The sequence below is a fragment of the Bombus affinis genome, chromosome 7, assembly GCF_024516045.1.
Source record: "Bombus affinis isolate iyBomAffi1 chromosome 7, iyBomAffi1.2, whole genome shotgun sequence".
Taxonomy (NCBI): domain Eukaryota; kingdom Metazoa; phylum Arthropoda; class Insecta; order Hymenoptera; family Apidae; genus Bombus; species Bombus affinis.
In genome coordinates this window covers 8,050,924-8,072,400 of record NC_066350.1, presented here as the reverse complement: position 1 = coordinate 8,072,400, position 21,477 = coordinate 8,050,924, and the positions used below count along the sequence as shown (strand labels likewise).

Here is a 21,477-nt window from a genome sequence, read left to right as displayed (position 1 = left end):
AAGTTCGGGCCGACACTCTTGTTCCGATGCCAAGCGGGAACGCGGGCATCCGTGAAATATTCCGACGCGTTTATTCGCTCCGAGTCGAACGAGAAAACGCCAAGAGAAACAGAACAACAGCACGCACAGTGTTTCAGAACTGACCGGGGAAAAGTTATAATTCTGATCATTTTCTACTACTTAATTGGCTTTTCCGAGTTTCTACGTACATTCGATATAGATCCTCGACCCATATACAAATTTTCAACAACGTGGAAATAGATTTTGAATTGCCGGGTCTGCCCAGAAGAAGCAGACTGCAACGTCCACGAGACGCTGACCCAAAATGCAAGTAGAAAGCGTAAAATCAAAACGCGATTCTTTGTCCCGGAAAACCAATATCGACGAAAATGCGACAACGATTTAGGGAACATCGTTAGAAAAAAAGTGCGCAAATACGATGCAACATGTTGGAAAAATGAAGCGTTTGTACCGTAGCTGCCAGAATGAAAGGAACGGAATTCGCGTGGCAGTCAACGTGTTAAGCGCACAATGCAACAAAGCAACAAAGTAAGCGTCGTCTCATAGACGCGTATTAGACACGTTGATGCACGTTTCCATGCAGCGTTCGTTGCAAAGTTATGTGCACCTGTCCACGAAACAACAGCGAAATGTTCTCGTCGTTACGTGTTTTCTTGACGACTAATGTTAACACTGTCAGTAGCGGCGCATATGCGTCCGTTGCAGCAATAAACGAATGTAGTGATATAGCACGAAGGCGTCTTCTTTATTGCTCGACGTATTAAATAACGAGACAAAATGTGTCTTACTGTACGCTTCGCCGATTGAATACAGGCGTAGACGTGTCTTTGCGTCTAACAGACTACGCTTACGCCTCTTTCAAGCCACCTTTCATGGCCAATGCGACTAAAAATGCATTCTTTTTTGAACGTTTAACGTTGCCGTTAGTAACCTCGTAGTTTATACGGACTGAGAAGAGTTCAAAGAGTCAAATACCAAATACAGCGTGGATAGTACGAATGTTTAATGTTTATAAATAGCGAATAAAGTTGAGAAATGAAAATAAGGCAATTTACGTATGGTTGCAAGAATACAAAAAATATTAAAAGCGTAAAAAAGAAATAAATAATAATAACAATATGGTGCGCGATGAGGTTTTCCGTACTCGGTCGTTTAAAATTTTAAAACGCTCTACGCGTCGTCCCTTTTCCTCGACTTTCTCCTACCAATAATCTACCGGGAAAACGTTGAAATTCGAAACTCCATTCTTATCTGGTCCCCTCGCCTTTTTCCCTCTTTTTTCACGATAATAAATCGTGAGGCTTGATCCAATATATAGCTGACCCTTGACACCAACCCCATCGAGCCTTTCCTCCGAAGGGAAATCGGAATACATCTCGGGAACAGCGACTTGATATTCCAAGTGAAGCAAAGCAACAAGAATAACCACGTTAATGAAGTGCTTCGCATTACGCGAAGTCAAATGACTCACGTACGCGAGAGGACACGATAGAACCGCTCGCAAGGATATTTCACGTCAAATAAAACAGGAGATTTATATCGGCGAAGGCGTTCCGAGCTCATTGAATTCGTGTAACTCGATTAATCCGAGTCAGGCTTATCGTTTTAACTTTCCGAGATTTTCATCTTTGATCTGTTATTCTCTCGCAATTCGTAATCTTACCGTAGATGATGGGAAAAAGATCAACGAGGAAGGAAAGAGCCGCGAGCCAGAAACAATTTTATCACGTTTATCTCCTAATAAAGATCGGTTGTTACGGCATCGAACGTTGCATCAGGTAAATCCGTATCGATATCGATAAGGATACTTATCTGAATGCCACAATTTCACCATGAATATCGATTATATTTATCGCTAGAGCATACAGCGATTATTATCACCATCTATTACACGTTCTAAACCCGTTTTCATCATCTTCTGATCGCTCCACGCTTCCGAGTACATGGTTTCCCGCTTTTCATCTCGTTAGTTTCGAACGAGAAACGAACGGATGTAGCGCGCGATATTTATAGAATTATTAAAGTTGATTTACACAGATTATTTCCTGTATTTTAAGACGCGTACTTATCAGCCAACATGTTCTTCGACGGTACTCGCAAGAGGTTTGCAAATATTTTATGACAACTCTACGAAACTCTGATGAACGCTGCTTCTAACTAGCCTACGCCTATTAGGACGATTAAACGAACTGCGATATTTGATGCCGTGACGAGTGAATATTTGGTGTAGTCAATATATTGAAAAACTGTTTGTAGTACAGACTTCGCTAAGTGTTGCTCATTATGCGTCCGAGTATATTCGCCCGATGATAATCGCTCTATGATCGCTAGATACTAACTAAGATACTAACTAGATTCCTTCTGAGGACTGATTGCTGATTACTCACTGCCGATCGCCTGACTTACTGATTGCTGATATAAGAATGCTCCAGACTGATTGTCTCAACGCTTGTGTTCGTTTATTTATTTACCGGTTTATTTACCGGTTTATTTACCGGTCGGGGGGTACCGAAAAGTTTAAATACAACTTCGATTGACGGTTGCAAGTAACGGCGACATTGTTTTGTTCAGAGTTTGTTTGTCGCTACATTTGGTACGTCAAGACGGTGTCAATGCCCCAAGGCAAAATAACAGCGTTCCTCAGACTCATGTGCCGCTACATATTTATATAAATTCACAGCTTGCGAACAAGCAGATATTTGTCTTCTCCGCTAAATACCGTAATCAATGTTATACGCCGAACGTTTTCTAACGATATATCTCGTCGCGTTACGATCGTTCTATGCATATCGAATATTCTCTTTCAATTCTCCACAGACGTACGAACGTGCGTGTTTTATTTACAACAAACTCTCTATCGCATGCAGTACCGCGTGGAAATATTGCTTAAAAATACGATCAAATACCGTTACGAGATTTCTATCGCATATGGCTGATAACTTTTGCACTGACCGTAGGCTGCACTTACACGTTCCATGCGCACGTTCGCCAACAGAATGCAACAAGATAACAAACGATCGATAAACCGTTGGCGAAATGAGCAGCGAGCGTCCTTTCAAAATTCCAAACTCCTGCAATTTTCTTCTTCTTCTGCAATTCAATTAGAAATCGGCACGAGTCGTGAAATGTCAAACAATGACCGGGAGGCTCGAACTCGATATTAATTGAACCCTATCACGAAACTCTTCATGCCGGCTCGCTTCGTTTCGCGTGCTCGTCGTCAACGCCTGCTGTTCTTCGGCTTCCTGTCGCGCGAACGCTTTATCGTCGCATTAGCTCTTCCTGTGGGAGGGGAATCGAAGCCCCCGGTATTTCGTGGCGGTTCTTCCTGAAAGCCGAATCTTGTCGAGGCTGCGCCGGTCCAAGCTGACTTTCGTTCCTCTACCCCGAAGTTCGTCTCGCAGCCCGGTTTTTCGAGCCACCGAATAGGAATAAAAGATCGCGCCTCGCCTCCCTCTATTCGTGCAGCGAATACAAATTTTCGAGCGACCGCTGGGAATATGGAATAAAGCATTTTTGCCTTTCCTTTATAACGTGATGACGATGAAACGTAGAAAGGATCGTATTTCATGACCGCGATATGTATGTAACTTGATAACCGAGTCATAACCTTAACCAGAAATTTTTATACAAAGATCGCAGCACAAACACGCCATAAGTATATATATACATCTCTGTCGATCTACCGATTTCAACGTCGCTTTATAGACGAACGGCAATGTTTTAATGGAAAATAATCAAAGATGGAAAAGCTGGCTGAAGGTTGAATCGTTAAGGAAAATCACGCTTCGATATCGTGACGAACGAGTATGTTTTTAAATTACAAAGAAGGTAGAAAGACGCAGGTTCGGTCACAAGATCATATAAAGAGAAGATTAAATGATGATCAGAATTTTACAACGACTGTCCTGCGAAAGATGGAAAATACGACTTATCGCGTTCTGATTAACCAGTTGATGCCCGTTTCCTCGCGGTTAACAGGTTAGCAATGTGCCTGGAAATACGTAGTAACATCGTTAACGCGCAACGATTTCCTTTGGCACGCATTTCGTTCTACGTTTTACTCATTGCCCATTGTTCGTTGAAAGGCTGAGACGGCGGAAAGAGACAGTAACGACGGAGAATCTCACTTTCGGCGGATAACCGTTAGCGGAATCACGGATACCTGGTAGGGGAAAATACACAGGTGTGCCAGCGAGAGAGAGGTGGGCGTACGAGTCGCGAGTATCCGCGGTCCACGAGAGCTTCGCACAGGTAACCTGTTATAACGGACGGAGACGCGTTTCTAAGAAACGTCTGGGTGCCCACGCGATTCGTCGGACTTGCGAATGCTTTACTGTTGGGAATTTTGGAAATACAGAAACATTTATTAAGTTGTAAGTAGATTATTGCACTCGCTGTTGCTCCGTGTACCGCTATAGGTTTAAACGAATTTTAACCCTTTGAGTGCTGTGGGCGCATATAGGTGTCTGGCGAAAGCTATCGGTGTGGACTAAGGACATATATATGCGTTTTCTGTAAGTGCCCGGCATGGACTAAGGACGCATGTATGGGTTTTTCAATTTTTCCGAACACCTACGCAGAAGTAATACTATTACGTTTGTGTGAAATAAATATAAATGCATTCCTTACGGCAGTAAACAAATGCCAATGGTGTCTCGGTATCGTTGAAGTGGTCACCACTTGTAAGAAAACTCTACATCTGTTTTTTTTAGTTTTCTCAAGCACTGAATTTTTCACACACAATTAAATTATTAACTTGTGTTGTATTTACTAAATTTAGTTTTCTAGTTCATTGTTTTCTAGTTTATTACCCAAATTCTAGTTAACTGTAAATTTCAATGTTTATAATAAATAATTAAAAATAACTAAAAAATAACGCTCTTCAATCATTTAATCTCGTGCAAAAGAATTACTATAACTTATTACGATTTTCGCTTTGAATAGTCAATCAACAGAGTTCAGTCTAACGAAAAAGTATTCCGTCCACAGCGATCATCAGCGCTAGACGCGCGCCGTCCGTACGGACGGCATAGGCCGCGAGTATTCAGCACTCAAAGGGTTAATAGTGTAGTATCGTGGACAAATGGCCTAAGAAATATCGGGTAACCATAAACCATAAACAATAACCATAAACAATATTGCGAGAGAGCCTAAGTGCCGACAGGCCCATCAATGCGCCATAGGTCCTTCAGTCGAATAGTTAGGCGGAAAAAAGACCTATGTGACCATGGCTATAGTACGCATGGCATGGGTATGATACGTGGTAGGGCTATGAGAAAGGACAAAGGGAATTAACAGACAGTCGTGAGTTGAAAAGTCAGAGCGTTGTCGAGGAGGATGGACCGCGTGAATAAGAGCGTTGGAACCGTGATGACGAGAGTTGTAAATGAACTATTTAATGGTTTTAATTATAGCACATTACCGTATTTAGTTCACGTTAAATAACCATCGTTTCCTGTTTAATCCATCCTAAATAAATAAAAAGATCCTACAATAGATACTCGAAGATTTACTCGGTACGAAATTGATTTACGTCTATTGGTTCTTTAAAAACTGACATTAAGTAGTATCGATTATACTACGACAATAGCGTATCGTCGAGTTTCTCAGGATTACTGATATTTCATGGCAGGCTCGTACACTCAGCTTTAAAACGCGAGAATTACCTCAGTTTACATTACAGTTCGGTTTTCGACATATTTGTTTATCTTCGAAATCTTTCGATACGAATCGAAAGACTATGAATTCCAGATGGAACTTGGTATTGGGGAGCTCGTCGACCTTCGAATAACCCATCGATTCGAACCACGAAAAATGGAACGATGAAAGTTATTAGACAAATACATGTCGTAGGTTTACTATAGCCTAGTAGCACTGATATAATGGTATTAAATTAGAAATTAAATACCATTAATTTAATCGCAATTGCACTTAAGAGTTATCGACTTAAAATTGAAAATCCAGCGAAGAACGTGAGAAGCTTACGGGACACGCCACTTTTGATCCATTTCATCAATCCTCTATGAGATGGGAACGGTTAATAGAGCCTGGAGGATCTAAAGTTGAAAACAAGGAAAACGAGGAACTTTTCATTATTCCCGCGTCACGTCCAGGCCATTACCATTTTCCCCGTTCACCGGATGGGATTGTGAGTCGAGACTCGCGAGTCTGGTGGAAATGAGTTTCGTAGGTTTCGTGGAAGAAGAAGGACGCGACTGAAAAGAGGAAACCGGCAGCCAGGGCGCGATTTCGCCAACTTTTCGCCGGGAACGCGGGAACCTCGCGTGTGTCCTCGCCATTAAGACCGATTTGAATATATCCGGAAAGAGGCGAGGGCGCAGAGGGGCGTTGAAACGACCTCGAAAAGCTTCTCGTAAACGTTTAATCACCGTTCCTTCTAACGACCCTTCCATTCTACGCCCTCTTTATCCTTCTGCCTTCCTCCTAACTTAACTCGCGAAAATCGTCCCGTTATTGGCACATTTCATGCAAAATAGCTTCGTTTCGAGGAAACTTACGAAGAATTTATCGACGGACGAGGAAAGGGCGACAAGATTTGTCCGGGAAGATCGTTTTGATTCGTTAACCCTTTCACGAAGGAACACGAAACGAAATTTTCTTTTTATAAAATAACATCCCAAGCAGGATGTCTGTTGTAACAGGATGCTTAGAAGGCAGAGCAAAGCTCTGCACAGATTCTATTTTTCTAAGTACATCGAAATTCATTCGATGATGGTTAACGATTCAAATACAAGTTTGCGCCTATTAAATTTCATATCGGACTCGGAAGGGGAATATATGCCGTCGTGACAATGTGCGTCGTGAAAAGTCCGGGGGAAGCAACCCGAATAGCTGGTAGGAAAATGCTGAAGCGAGATACAAAGGTGGCTATGTATACGAAAGCACCGGGGAAAACGAAGGGCGAGACTTAATCCTTTTACGAAGGTAGAAATAACTTGGACTGTGTGGAGGGTAGTCTCTCGAGAGTTCGTGATGCCACCCTACAAAATTGACCTTTTTGCCGTGGCAAACATTCTCATCCACGGCTACTGTACGCCTTTGTCAATTATTCCTGGGGAAAAAGGAGCGCGTAAATTGAAAAACAATATCTCTTAATTACAACATTTCGCTTGCAACGTCTCGGAAAGATATGAGAAGTATCGCAACAGACTTTTATCTATCCAGAAGAATACTAAATTCTGTAATGTGTTTCTTCGCAATTCTTCGAAAGGCTGTCAAAGATCTTGACCCTTTTATGCCAGGTTTATTTAACCCGCGATAAATGTATGCGTTATTTCCTTCCATTATCTTTTACAGATAACCAAGTTATCTAAATACATCGAGCGATATATTTGATTCGTCATTTGAAAGGTCTTCTTCATTTATCCAAAAGTTCAGGTATATGTTTTTGCATTCTTCGAATTATCCAACGATCAGTTTCAAATAAAACTCTTCCAACCGTTGGAACAACTGATAAAACAACATCGATAGCGAGAAAAATACTTTTACAATCTGAAATACACGACGTTGATCGGATATTTCTGCCGTGTCATGAGATGCTAGCAATCTATTAATTTGTATGCTGACGAAATATTTCTCTTTACTAGAGATTCGTCTTCTCTTTTCTTCTATTTAACGTAACCATTTTCACTTCGTTAAACATAAATAGCTTTTCTACACGGTGTTTATCAAAATGCAACACGAAAGAACGGAGGAACTTATTACGCAACCAAATAGAATTCCCAGAGCAAACGTTCGCGGTGAAAGATGCAGCGTCCGCTAAAAGTAAGGTCAGAGTCATTGCGCGAACCGGCCAGATAAGCCACGATACGTACGCGTAATCGCGGGGGCTTGGCTTGTTTCTCTCCTTGAGAACCAGCCGTGGTTTCTTTCCTGACGCAACGCCGGGAAAGTTAATCCGAGTCGTTAGCGCTAATTTAACCGGTACACACGCGAACACACCGGTCGCGAACGGAATGCGTTTCTCTAGAAGCTCACGCGTTCAGCGAGTGAAAAACGCTGCGTTCCTTCGCCGAACGAATCTCCGTTAGTCGAGGCATTACTTCTGCGTTCCGCTGAGTTCACCGAGTTGTTCCAAAGAACGTTGCTCGGTTCAAAGCTGCGAACAACGCGGTGTTTTCTTCTTTCCTCTGGATACAACCGGAGTTACAACATCGCTCCGTATATCTTCTGTATATATCGCGTCGTTCCGTGTGAAGATCAGGCGAGGAAAATACGAAAAGTCCGTTTTCGTTGACTTTCTAATTTTAGCGTCGCTCTTTATGGTTATCTAATCTGTTAGAATCAAAGACGTAACACTGGTTATGCAACTGATAAGGCGTAATTATCGAGATGAGCGATATTTTAATATCTTCGAATTCAAATGCCAAATATCATTATACAGTTCCGGCGGTGGCGATACAACCGGACAGCGAGTTATTCCTCGTGAAAAAATAAGTGGAAGATGTAGAACAACGTTTTCGCGTATGAGGCATTGTGTTTGAGAAAATCGAGTTTGCGAATTTGACGAGTATATTTTAATTTGGTTGATTCAGAACCGAACGAGAATAAATAATCGACAGGGGGTTGCTGTACACGCGAAAACAAGTAAAACACGTAGAACAGAATTTTTTCGTAGGACGCTTTGTTTCCGAGAAAAGTAAATTTCCAACTATTAACTAAGCGCGTTCAAACTTTATTTTCTCGAATGCGAAGCTTAAAACAGAAACACTTTCCATATAATCTCCTGCTATTTGTATTCATACGTAGCCTGTAATTATCCAAGTTTAAGTACGCTTGATAACTAACCGCAAAAGCTTTACTCTGCTACACTTTCCACTTATTTTTTCACCACTGTCACCAACCACCGTCGTCGAAGCAACCTCTATACAAAGATGAAACTTCTATTACAACGTTCAATTCTTCGTTTGTCTTACAATTCTATGATCCTCGTCCACTTTTGTGTAACCTTAACATACAGTAACCACCGAAGATGGCGATAATTTTACAATCGTTTGAGAATAACCTTCTTTCCTGTGAACGTCCTCGGTACTTACGAACGGAGGCGTACAGAACGCGTAGAAAAATAGAAAGTTCGCCGTTTTGAAAGGAACCGTGAAAATCGCTAATTTCGTTGTAAGCGTGCTTTCTTCGGACACGGTGGCGTACCGTGGTAACGCAACATAGTCGCGAGCTTGGGTAAGATCGAAAATGTGGGAACACGCGAGCCAGTCGCAGAACGACATTCTCGAACCCGACGCACGTACGTATTCGTGTGCGTGTCACGAGCGTAAAAAGCCCGTTTATGCGCTGTACGTACAAGGTAACTCGACACGAGCTATATAAACCAATCAACGAGAGATAAGAGATAAGTCGGTCGGCCGAGTCGCGTAATAACTCGTTCGAAATGAACCGAGGCCGCGCTTTTTCCGCGGTGCCGCTCGCAATTCTTGCCCGCCGGTTTACGACCGACGCTCGCCAACAAATTGCCACTGGGACAAACAACGTTTGTTCCTGCACAGGAATCTCGTTAGTCGGCGTTTCGAATAAAGACGTTAGCGTATAGAGAGAAGACGGCGATTTTGGTAGAGATTTTAACGACCATGGACGTCGTTCGTTAGTCGGCCGAAGCGATACGCAACTGCGATTGCGTGCTCTCGCAACAGTAAGATTACACCTTCCACGAACTGTGCACCACGATTGATGGAATTCGAATGTCGCAGGTATATCGAGGGAAGAATTTTTGTTGCACGTTTTCTTCCAACGTTCGTGATTTTTGGTGATTACGATTTGAGAATATCAATGCCTTTTTCCTGGAAAGTCAGTGAAATCCTGGTATACACAGTCGGTATATTTGTTCGAAGGATCAAGTAGAAATATCCTCGATTCCTTTGCCAAGCGATGTCAGCTCTTAACACTATCTTCGCGCGATACGGTCAAAGTTGACGATCCGTGGCTTTAACCAGTTAAATAGTCAATCTTCCTTCCTTGTTCACAGAATGCCACGTATACAGATTCGACCAGTCCTAACGCAACAGGATATTCGTTTCTACGTTTCTCCGGACAATGGAGGGACCGATTCTGATCCTGCAGCTGATCCATTCTGAATAACGCAGGTACCGAATACATCCTCTGATCAAACAGTTGATTTCTTAGGAAATCTACTTCGTTTATCGGTCTTTATCTATGAACAAAGTTCTCTAGCGAGCATTACGATTATCAATTGCCAATTGAAATCCCGGCTAATGCGCTGATAAATAGATAAATACAACGGGTCGACATGGTCGCCATTAAATTAATCAGAGCTATAAATCCCGCGGGAAAATAATTATCGCGCCGGGGCAGGATTATCGCGCGCAGCTCGCGCGTATCCCGCAAAAAGGACTATCAAGCTCGATTTCGATGGTCCTTTCTTTATAAACACGTTATTCCGGTCTCCCCCTTTCTCCTCTGCCCTCTCTCTCTTTCTCTCTCTCTCTCTCTCTGCGATCCCATCCCAGGTTTCGGTCCCTCTACGATATCCAACAGGCTCGTGGGTCGCCAAATCGAGTGTGTTTCGGCTCGACACACTAACCTTGTCCCAAACTTCGCGCGTTGCGACTCGCCGACCGACCAAAGCAACGAAAGCAGCGATGGACTTGGAAGACAGAGAAGGAGAAAGAGAGAGGATCCGGGAGGGAGGAAGGAAGCGGCGGTGTCATTACTCCGTGGGTTCGAGAAGCAGTCCGTAAACCCCTCCCATTGCCGCCCCTGCCGCAAAACTTCCGCGCAAGTTCATTGTCGTCAGGACGAACCTTGCCATTGGCCGGGATATTCAGCGCGCCAGGGACGGGCAGGTGATCCGGAAGACCCGCGTCAAGAATCAACGAATCCACGCGTACCCGATCATTGCTTCGATCGGAATCCGATTGTGTTCGAAGCAGCCGATTCGTAGGGACGAACTTGGAATACTTTTTCTAGTTAGATAGCGACGGTTGATGCAAGAGAAATTCCAGCGTCCAGGGGCAAGAGGATAGCTTTAAAACGTGAGATTTTGGGCTTGTTTGTTCGTACATTTGGTAGATGTTCGAAATGCTCGCAAAAGAGCGCAGGAAGTTTGAACTGACAGAAGGAGGACGCTTCTCTAGTCGGTACGAAGAAGTGTCTGGAATTTTGAAATGTCACTTCTGCGATTAATTTATCAGGGTTCTAATATATACGTCCTAACGTAAATAATAATACTTACGTTCGTTAAAACTTCTTCCTCAATTTCGCGAGTATCGTTCGTCTTTCAAGTTCCGAATTTCTCTTTTCAACTGCGATACTAACTAATTAGGTCATCCCATAAGTTCGTGCCGACTTTTGTGTATACATTTCATATTTTAAAGAAAAACAAGAGAACTTTTATCGAGACGGAATAATGCCCCTACCAGAAAAATGGGAAGAAGTTGTACAACGAGAGGATGATTACATTTTTCCATGAAACTGAAAGGTATGTAAACAATCTTAACATATATGACCGTTCGAAAAACGGCACGAACTTATAGGATGACCTAATAAGAAAGTAAAATGTATTTTCCGAGCGTACGAATTGCCAAACCTCGGAAATTCTATATTCCGTGTACTCACCCCCTTTCCACGTAACATCCGTCAAATTTCATTTCTACCAGCCACTGGTATTATTCAGAAACACGCCCCGAGCTTTCTCCCGTTTCATTCTAACGCGACGACAGGAGCTGGGTCGGTGCCGTGGATCAGAGACCCGGAGAATTCAAGGTCTCGTAAGGTGAGAATCTAGTTCCTGTTGCGAACGACATGCATCAGGTTTTTGACGCATTAGCTAACTGGTAACAGTTGGAACGCGGACGAGGGAAGAAACCGCATTTCAAACCGCAAAACGATACGCAGCCCGGAAGAAGGTTTCGCTCAACGAGTTCTACAAACGGACTCTAACAAAGAATCGTCCGATTCTTCCGTAAACGAGGGACCGACAGCCACGAAGAGACGAGGGGTAGTTTCGAAAATCCGTAAGTGGATCGCGCGATATTTCCAGTCCTCTTCTCGCTGGAATAGTCGCGAGCGTGGGCGTGTAGTTAATCACACGCGAATAAACACGTTTCCTCGTACAATTCTCGTTAGCGACGAATTGCTCGTTAACTCGATTTCGTAGCTTCCATCGATGCAAAAGTGCAATCGTGCATGAGAGCCACTTGCGATTTAATTTTCCACCCTTCCGCGTAAATGCGTAAACAATATATCGAGAGACATTTCGCGTTCGAAGAAGAAGCGGAGAGGCGGCAGATTATTAGAGTGAAATCTCGGTATGGTTGACAGTGGTTCGAAAAAATTAAACAAACAATTTTTATTAAATCGACGGCTCGACCTTTGCCGACATTCGTTCGATTCGATCTATCTCGTTTAATTTCGATTTATCCGCGTCGCAAACATTCGAGGAACACACGCCATTCGAAAATATTTAAAATACCCAACGTATGCTGTTTCTTACAATACGTATCTCATTTCTTTTGTTTCGTACAAACATGCATTTGTCATACACGTAGGCATTGTATCGTTATCACACCGCGTTTATCATTATTATTCTTTTATCTTATTACTAGTTGTTAGCTATGCTAACGATTTGGTATTTCGTTCATCGAGACGACTGATTCGTCCAATCGATGGTTAATACCGGAACCGAATGAATATTCCGGTAATAGAAAAGTCTATTATTCCCGAAGATAGAAAATTCATCAACAATCAAAGTATTAACGGAGAATTTGAAAGCTTATTCTCAGCTGATACGGATATTTCAGCGTACTTATCGTTAAAAAAAGATCCTCCTAAATTAGAAGAACGAACGATTATTTCGCCGGAACTATGACACGGATAACAGAAACAAAGATAAAGAGTAGAAAGCAGAGAGAGAAAGCAGGGAAACAAACCTGTGCATTTATTAGCCCGACGGCTATGCAAATATCGACAACGAAGGTATCCGCTTAAAGACGATAAAGAAGGTAGAACGAAAGGGAAAAGATTTGAAAGCGTGAATGTTTCGCGATAGTTCGATCCCTTTTAATCCCTCAACGCTCACGTTCTCTTTTATCTAATCGTTGGGAAACGATCGATTCTTCCTCTCACTTGCAAGACACGCTGACGATTAGATCGCGGATTTTTGTCCACTTATGGAAAGTTTAAAAACGCAAAAATGCACAAAACATACATACAACAGACGAAAAACACATGGGATTTAACGTACGAAACAAATCTCTGCATGCATTGCATTTGTTTGATTGTGTTTGTAAAGATACGAGTGGCGTTTAAATTGCAAAGATAAAAATATAAGTTGCGTTTAGTCGTATTTATAAAGATAATAATAATGTTAGTAAATCGAAGAGTAGAGGGAAGCAATCGCGTTGGAAATACGCTCGGTGCTAGAATTTACCTTGGAATTTACAATTCTGTACACCATCGGATTACGATAAAGGAACTCGTGCAAGGAAGTGATTTATCTTACGACGAGTTAAATATTAATTAAAGAGAATAAAATTGTATCGTCCTCGGAGCAATTAAAAAGATAAAAAAGTAAAAGCGTGGATATAAAATCGCAAGGAATTCCTGTTTGCGATTGAGAAACGAAATTCGAGGACGCGATAGCACGCCGTCGACCAGTCGATCCGAGTCACGTTGCCAATACAGTAAATAACGGTGGCGACGCACGGCGACTGCTTAGAGAAAGGAAGTTACGTTTCCTCAGTTTCGTATCCATGGTCTGGGCATGCCTCGAATTCAGAATTACACGGGGTCAGGACCCGGAAGATCGTAGATAGCCCTTGAATTTCCAAGCACGCTAAACCTGATCACAGGATGGATATCTTCCTGCCGTCTGTCCATCTTTCGCTTCCTCCGACTAGACTTCCTCGAACGAGCCATTCTTTTCTCTATTCGTATTTTTCACGCCATGTACGAAATGACACGTGAATTTCTCTCTGAAGACGAGAACGAGCAACATCGAACACGAAGAAAATAGAGCGGAAGGTTCGAGCAGCTCCGTCTAATTACGTATTATCAGCACAATTCAAATTTATTTAAATATAGTCGTGTCTCGCGTCATTTTCGTCGAAAAAGTTTGAAAAAAGACCTCGATGGTATCGCCAAAGTAATCTGGCGATTACGTGAATAAATAAATACAATAATTTTGTTTTCCACGTTCATCCGCGGTAAAAAGAAATGTCATATTCGAAAGTGGAAAGTTGGTTGCCAGGAATATCGGTCGATTATTTTCGATAAGTTGATCTCGTTAGTGGCTAATTAAAACAATTTAATCGCAAACTAGTGGCAAACTACGTAATTTGATTTTGAGTTAGTTATCCTTGACTTTTGTAGGTTTGCTCAAATTGCTGGAAAACGGGGCCACTTCTTCGATTAAGCGAGCAATATCGCACGTTTCGCGAACAACATGCAAGCAGATAACAAATAAATATCGAACTTTACCAACTGTTCTCGTACGCTAACGAGAACGAACGTTAACAATTTCACGAAATTCAGTTCGAACGTCGAAATCGTCGCATCTGCCAAACGCTACCGCTCCAACTCCGTTACGTTTATGCCCAAGCACATGGCTCCTCTTGGAGAAATTGTAAAGGGCAGGCGCGATGCTGGTAAAAATAGAAAAAAACCAGAGACGAGGAGGAACAGCTGCTCTTCCTTAAAACTACTCCGAAGGAAGATTCGGCTCGGGATATGGTGGGGGTGGGGTTTTATTGGTTTAGGGTAGTTGGAAAAACGAGGGTACGTTAGTGCATTGTTCCGGCACGCCGGTGAAACGCGATCGAACGTTCAGCAACTCGTAGGTAGTTAACTGGTAATACGATCGAACGGTTTCTGCTTTCCTTCCAAATCTTTCTTTCCTCCGCTCTTTCTAATTCCATCCCTCGCTTAATCGTTCGCCAACATACCACAGTTTTCGTCCTCGGACCATTTCTTAAAATTTATTTGCGGTTCTTTCATCAGAGAATTTTCAAATTGCGGTAGGAAACCTCGTTCGTACGAACAACTTAAGACCGAGCTTCGGGTTTACGGACGACTCACAGCGGGAGTCCATTGTGCGAACTCGTAGGTGCACCGTTATTGTCCGAACTAATCGAGTGTAAACTGGGTTTGTAAGAACATGTATTCCTATGACGAATATATACGATTTATTTGTGTCTATTTATGAATAAATACCACACAGAAAAGGAACACGGCGCCACATTTTCTGTAGAGCAGCAGTTCAAAAATCTACTATCTTATCAATCGCGTGTTACCACAAAATTATTCTTTGCTTCTTTTGGCCATAAAGCGACATTAAGCGTATCACGTTCCTCTTTCCTGTAGTATTTGTACGTCGAAGAAGGAACAATTATATACAGAAATGACTTTTCCACTTGAATTTTCTGAAAATTATCTCCTGTTATCCAAACTGATAAGAAATGCAAGGAATAACTAGCAAACCACTATCGTCCATTGTAGCGATTAATTTTTACGTATCTCTATTTACAATATCGTATTTACGTCGATGAATATTTTCAATGCGTACACATCTACATTGATCGCAAACACGTCTAGATTAGTCACGCGTCTAGACGACACGACATAAATTACGTTCGTAGAAATTTACGACCCGAACTTTTACTACAGTGATAATAAAAGTAAAAAAAAAAAAAAAGTAAAACGTACTTCGAAACCATACCACAATCCTAGACGATCCTGGCAGAATTCTATCGTCGGCAAGCAACGCGAGCATCAAGGAACGAAGCTCGCTTTCGTCCACCCTTTTATGTGGCGCGATCGATCGGCGGGACAACTCGTGGCAACCTTTCGAAATGGTTCACCCTCCTCGGAAACAGCTGGCTCTCGTCATCCATCAACAGGGTGGAAATCGTGGAAACTCGCAGCAGACGAACCTCGCTGTGCATCAACCTTCGTTTCCAACGTGTTTCGCGCGTTTCGTTCGTAACCTCGCTGTCACGTGCTTCGCGCAAACCTTTACGCCTTCACAATCCCGCGTACTCGTTCACCTTGTTCACGATCACGACGAAGAAGAAACTCGATCTTAATCACGGTTTAAGTCACAGAATCCAAGCTATCAACTGTATTCTCCGTTAACTGGACGAAATATCCATCGTATGCTTCGTCGGTTGAAGTAACGATCGTATCCTCGGTGATTCGACAAAAGTATTATCGTATCGACAGTATCGTATCGACAATAAGTAGTATCGACAGAGAGTATTAACCACGTCGTTCCTTCGTCAGCCGGAGCAAATGTTAACTATCCCTCGTTGATTAATTGGAAAAACATCTCTCGTGAAAAATAGCGTTCACGAAGCACCAGAAACGCGACCGAGAAAACGAACGGAATCGTAAGCGACGAAGAACGATTCTCTTCGAAGACCAGGACGAGTCACAAAGTTCCAAATATCAGACTTGTCTCTTTCCTTGTTTAATTAAGGAAAATACTGCTCACGAAACACCACGACACAAATAAAACTAGCGCGACCGAAATTATAGCAGACGAAGAGGTACACTGTGTCGGAGAGAAGAGACGCTAGATCGATGTTAGAAAATCGTAGACACGTCGACACGACCCCTGACGCGTATCTATCCCATAGCGGGGCACGAGGACGACTGGAATGGAAACCGAATTGTAGGGGTCCCTTCGAGGTGCGTACGTGACGGGGTGAAGAGGGTTTCTCAGCAATGGCTGCGGCGAGGGGAGACGGGGGACGTGCCAAGGGAAGGTTAGGAGGGGTGGCGGTGACTGAGAGGGTCCGTTTATCCTACGTGTCCCATAGGATCCGTGTTCCCTTCTCCGCAGTTTGGTACGCGTTGACTCACCCTGAGTGCAGCCAGCCTCAGGTAGAAAAACCTGCGACCGGCTCTCGACCGAACGGAAAACAAGTTGTATACGTCGAACGGGCCCCGACAAATTTGTCCGGAATTTCTCGAGCTAAAATTGGAACGCAAATATCTTTCGCATTGTCTTCCGACCGGAGAAAACTAACAGGGTGTACTTGCGTAAAAAGTCTTTACGACGGTGATTTCGAAGGAGGATTCTGACGGACGGTTATCGTCATTGTCTGGGGAAATGTTTGAGGAAGCCAGTAAATACTTCGAAGGAGAAAATGGAGAGATTGGCTGGAAAATCTCGTGTCCTATTTGCTCTTTCTTGAACTTTCGTCAAACGTGCGCTCGTTGAGGAATTTAATTAACGTGTCGGATCGGTGCGTAGTAATTTCTTCGATACCGTTTATCGTTATAAGTTTATCGTTTACCGATACCGTTAGGTTGAAAAGTATCTTTTACAATGATGCATCTTTATACAAACATGAAACCTAATCTGTCGAACGTTGTGATCTTCATTTTGATAGGACAAAATTCGATAAAATAATATATTAGGACAATCCATAAGTTAGCGCCGACTTTTGTGTATACATTTCATGTGTCGATTTATAAACATACGGCGATAAGGGTCCAATGCACTTGAAAAATGGAAAGAAGTTGTACAACGAGAGGGGGATTACATTTTTTCATGGAACTGAAAAGTATGTAAACAATCTTAACATATATAACCGCTCGAAAAACGAAACGAACTTATGCGATGATCTAATAAAAGGCAAAAAGGTTGTGCATCCATTATTTCCTTATAAAACGAAAGAAACTTTTCAGACGACCTAACACATTTTCGTCTAGCAATAGAAATTTTCGCCACGCTTGAAAGCCACGCAGATCAATTCCACGAATCGGTAGAGCAGATAAGTGATAATAAATGTTGCTTATCAAAATTTCTCTTAAAATGTACATTTATGTAATGTTTTGTTAGAAGTTTTGGCATTACTTTTTGACCAGTTGGATAGCAATTATGTGGTTAAGAATAACGAAAGCGCGAACTGAAGGATAACGAAGAGAGATAACAAAATATGTAAACTATTTAGAAGTAAAACTGAAAAAGGAAATAGCACGACTCATAGGCACAATATACGCGTGGCGTCGGTCGATGAATCGAAGGATAATCGACATTTTATACGGCTGCAAGTCGTTGAAAACGATTCCCATGCATTTCTATGCAGCCTATCTTCTTCGAAACGTCCGAAACGATTCAGATTTCGAAGACACCGGGTATATATAGTGGCAACGCACGACAGCTCGGATGAGGCACCGTTTCGAACGTGCGTTACGTAGCTTGGCTAGTCACTGCTAGTTGAAAGATCGTAGCGAAGCGGAGGGCTAGCAAGAGGAACAGTAGAGGGTTACGAGCAGAGAAAAAAGAGAGACGAAGAGGAATAGAGCGAAAAAAAGAGAGGACGCGATGGAAGTAGCGCGAGGAGCGCGCACAGACGAGCAGGCACGCACGTGCGTAACGACGAGCACACTCTAACTAATGCAACGCGGTTCGCTCGTTTCTAACTTGACGTAACGCAACCGCGTTTCCGGCCGCCCGCGATCGCTTCCGTTCGCCTACTTTTTTCCCCTCCGATCCCCTTTCACCGGTCCGTTTATCCGTCACTCGCGTCGCTTCTTCGCGTAAATCACGCGCGACCAACACCGACGCACGTGCGAAAACAAATAGCCGCGTTACGAGTTAGTCGCCTTGGTACAGTGTTTTCCGATCGTTTTTAAAACACGACCCTGTTTTTCCATCGTATCCCTGGTCGATGGCCAGAACGATAAAAGTCAGAATAAGCTAATAGCTAAGCTAATAAGCTAAAAGCTAATAGCTCTGCGTACTTGAAGAGCGATGTAAGACCAAGCGTTGGATTTTGGCTATACTATTGGGAATGTCAGGTAAGAGAGCAGAAGAGAAGAACAGTTAAGTTGTAATATCCACGTTGTAAGTAAAGAGGATAAAGAGGAACGTAAGATTTATTACTGTACTTAAGTATACCGGAGACAGCTGTTTTATCCAAATCTGTCTTGTATTCTTTCGTCCGTAGACAAGAAATGTACCCATAGACAAATAATTTGCGACCCTTGCTTTCTTTTATCGCGTCTCATAACCATAAAACGGACCTGCTGCTACCTGACTTGTTGGGTACACAGATACTGGGCACGTAGTCGGGATAATAAAAATTATGAGAATAAGAAATAAAATTATTTCCGAATATATAATGTAACGCAATATAATTGATGTATAAATTAAAACGACGATTGATCGATTCTCCTTGCTATCTTAGCGATCTCGATTTCGATACCGAAAATCAATGGAAATAGAGCGACATTTTTCCACGGCGTTACCGTTTCACGTTGTTATTCGTTGAAGCAGTGTCCACAAGAAAATTATACAACGATCATAAAATGTTTACGCATATCGCCCGCGAACATGTTTGCCGACGAGTGAACGTGTCGGGACGTATTCCAATACACGAGGTCGTTGAACGACGCGGTGAAAATTATGGGAATTCTTGCCTGCCTCGAGTTTCATGGATAAAGGACTCGAGGGCAATCGAGGGTAGTTTCTTCGGGGTGAATGAGTCTCAAGAAGGTATAGCAAATACCAGAGCGGAGAAAGTGGCAAGGAGATGGGAACTAGAGAAAATTTTCTTTAAGGTCGTTTCGAAATGAAGCATTTTTGAGGATTCGAGGACACTCGACGATGTTTGCACGGTCGACCGATCGTCCTACGCGAAATGTATATTTGGGAGAATCAAGCTGCCTCCGCGGTTCACGCCGGAACGTGCCAATTTATCTTCTTATCGACTGGTCGTTGTTGGCTGTATTCGCGTAACAACGAGATTAAATAGCACTCGAAATTGCGCGACTCTCGATTCGATCGATCGCGAAGCAATGTTTATTTGCTCGATTAGTAGTCTTCTACCTGCGCGAACGGAAACGAGGTAACGACGCGCCGCACCGTCGCTCTGTGTTGAACATTCCATCCCGATGGTTCGATATTTTAAACGCGTACGGATACGCGTAACGCTGAGATACTACAAGCGAATCAGGATTTTTTATTTTTGATACGATTAAACGCTAACAGATTTAAAATAAAAGTCACAGAAGAAATGGTAACCTGTAGTTTTTCCCCTTCGCGGGAACGGGATTTTAATGGGCTAAAGTATACCCTTTTAGTCAGCAGGTGGCATAAAACTCGGAACGTGCTTCAAATGGATAATATAAACGCTTCGTGGCATAACATTATACTTCGTAAATGGATTTTACCTCGATTATTATATCTTCGAGAAAAATGGAACAAAGGAGCTCGTTAATGCGCCTGTACACGCAACCATTTATTATTTACGCTTGCGAACGTGTACCGTGCTTGGGAAGACGCAACGTCTGGCCATATGCTACGCTTTGTTTTCAAACGCTTTTCACACGAACTGTAGCACATCGCAGTTCGAAAGTCGATCGCCACGGGATATAAACATACCGAGTTGCCTACCTCGTCGACAGTCCTCTGCCAACTACTTTACATATCTTTCTATTCGCAACGAAAGCGATACATCGTCGAGGCGGAAGCATTTTCTTTTTTCTTTCTTTATTTCTCCCGGTGACGTTATTTTAACGGTAGTTACGCGTTTATCTCGAGAGAAGGATCGAACGCTTAGAAAGATAGCAGGGAAAGACACGACACGAAGCAATCGCGCCACGCGACTAATTTCCATACCGCCCTCGTCACGAGCTTCGACAAACTGATCCACTAAATGGGGATTAATTAGGGGAATGATTTCCAGGCAGAGGGCCCTTCGTTGTCCGAACTTTCGACCAGCGCGTTGAAATCGCGAACTGGTCTGTTTACTCGAGGAGGGTGTCGATAATTGAACAGGGTGTCGAGGGAAATCTTTTCTACCCTCTGCCGCGTTACCTCTCCGCGTAATTTTTGGCGAAATTTTTGGTCGAATTACGGTGCTTTTCGATATTAATCGACGCGCGCGTTTAGTTCGCTGGTTTTTGAAATATCTTGCAGACGAAAACGATATACAACGAGCCTGAGTGAAACGAACGAATAGGTTCGAGCTGTTGATCGTTTAATTCGACAGCTTTCACGACAGGAACGGTTCTTGTCGTTTTTCAAGAAAACGAACGAATATTCTAATTTCTACGATTTCTGCTCGATCTAGTTCGATCTCTTTTTTAACGAAATACCTTTACCTTACGTTACGGTGTAAGTTTACGTTGCTCGGTTATCGATGATCGCGCAAATCTGTTCTGGTTAAGTTTACTACAAGGCGCGTAAAGATATACAAATTTGGAATATGTTCCCTAAAAGCAACGGGACTGAGTCGTTCGAATTTAGGCGAAACAACTCTTGACAAACGGCGCCAAGATCGAAAAAAGGTGCACCCTACGAAATTATTACGCTTCACGACGAACAACCGTCAAGACGAAACGATTCCGCGTTTCAAGGTATTCCATCGATCTCCCACGAGGTATAGCAAGCAAAACCAGCAGCAAGACCGCTGTATAAACACAGAGGGGTTTCCCCGGCGGGGATGAAGT

The 21,477-nt window shown here is 42.8% G+C and overlaps 1 protein-coding gene across 1 annotated transcript in view; it reads right to left on the bottom strand.

Annotated features, from left to right (window-relative positions):
- Positions 1–21,477, bottom strand: part of LOC126918879 (dentin sialophosphoprotein) — a 148,861-nt gene that overhangs the window by 25,879 nt on the left and 101,505 nt on the right. The window lies entirely within an intron of this gene.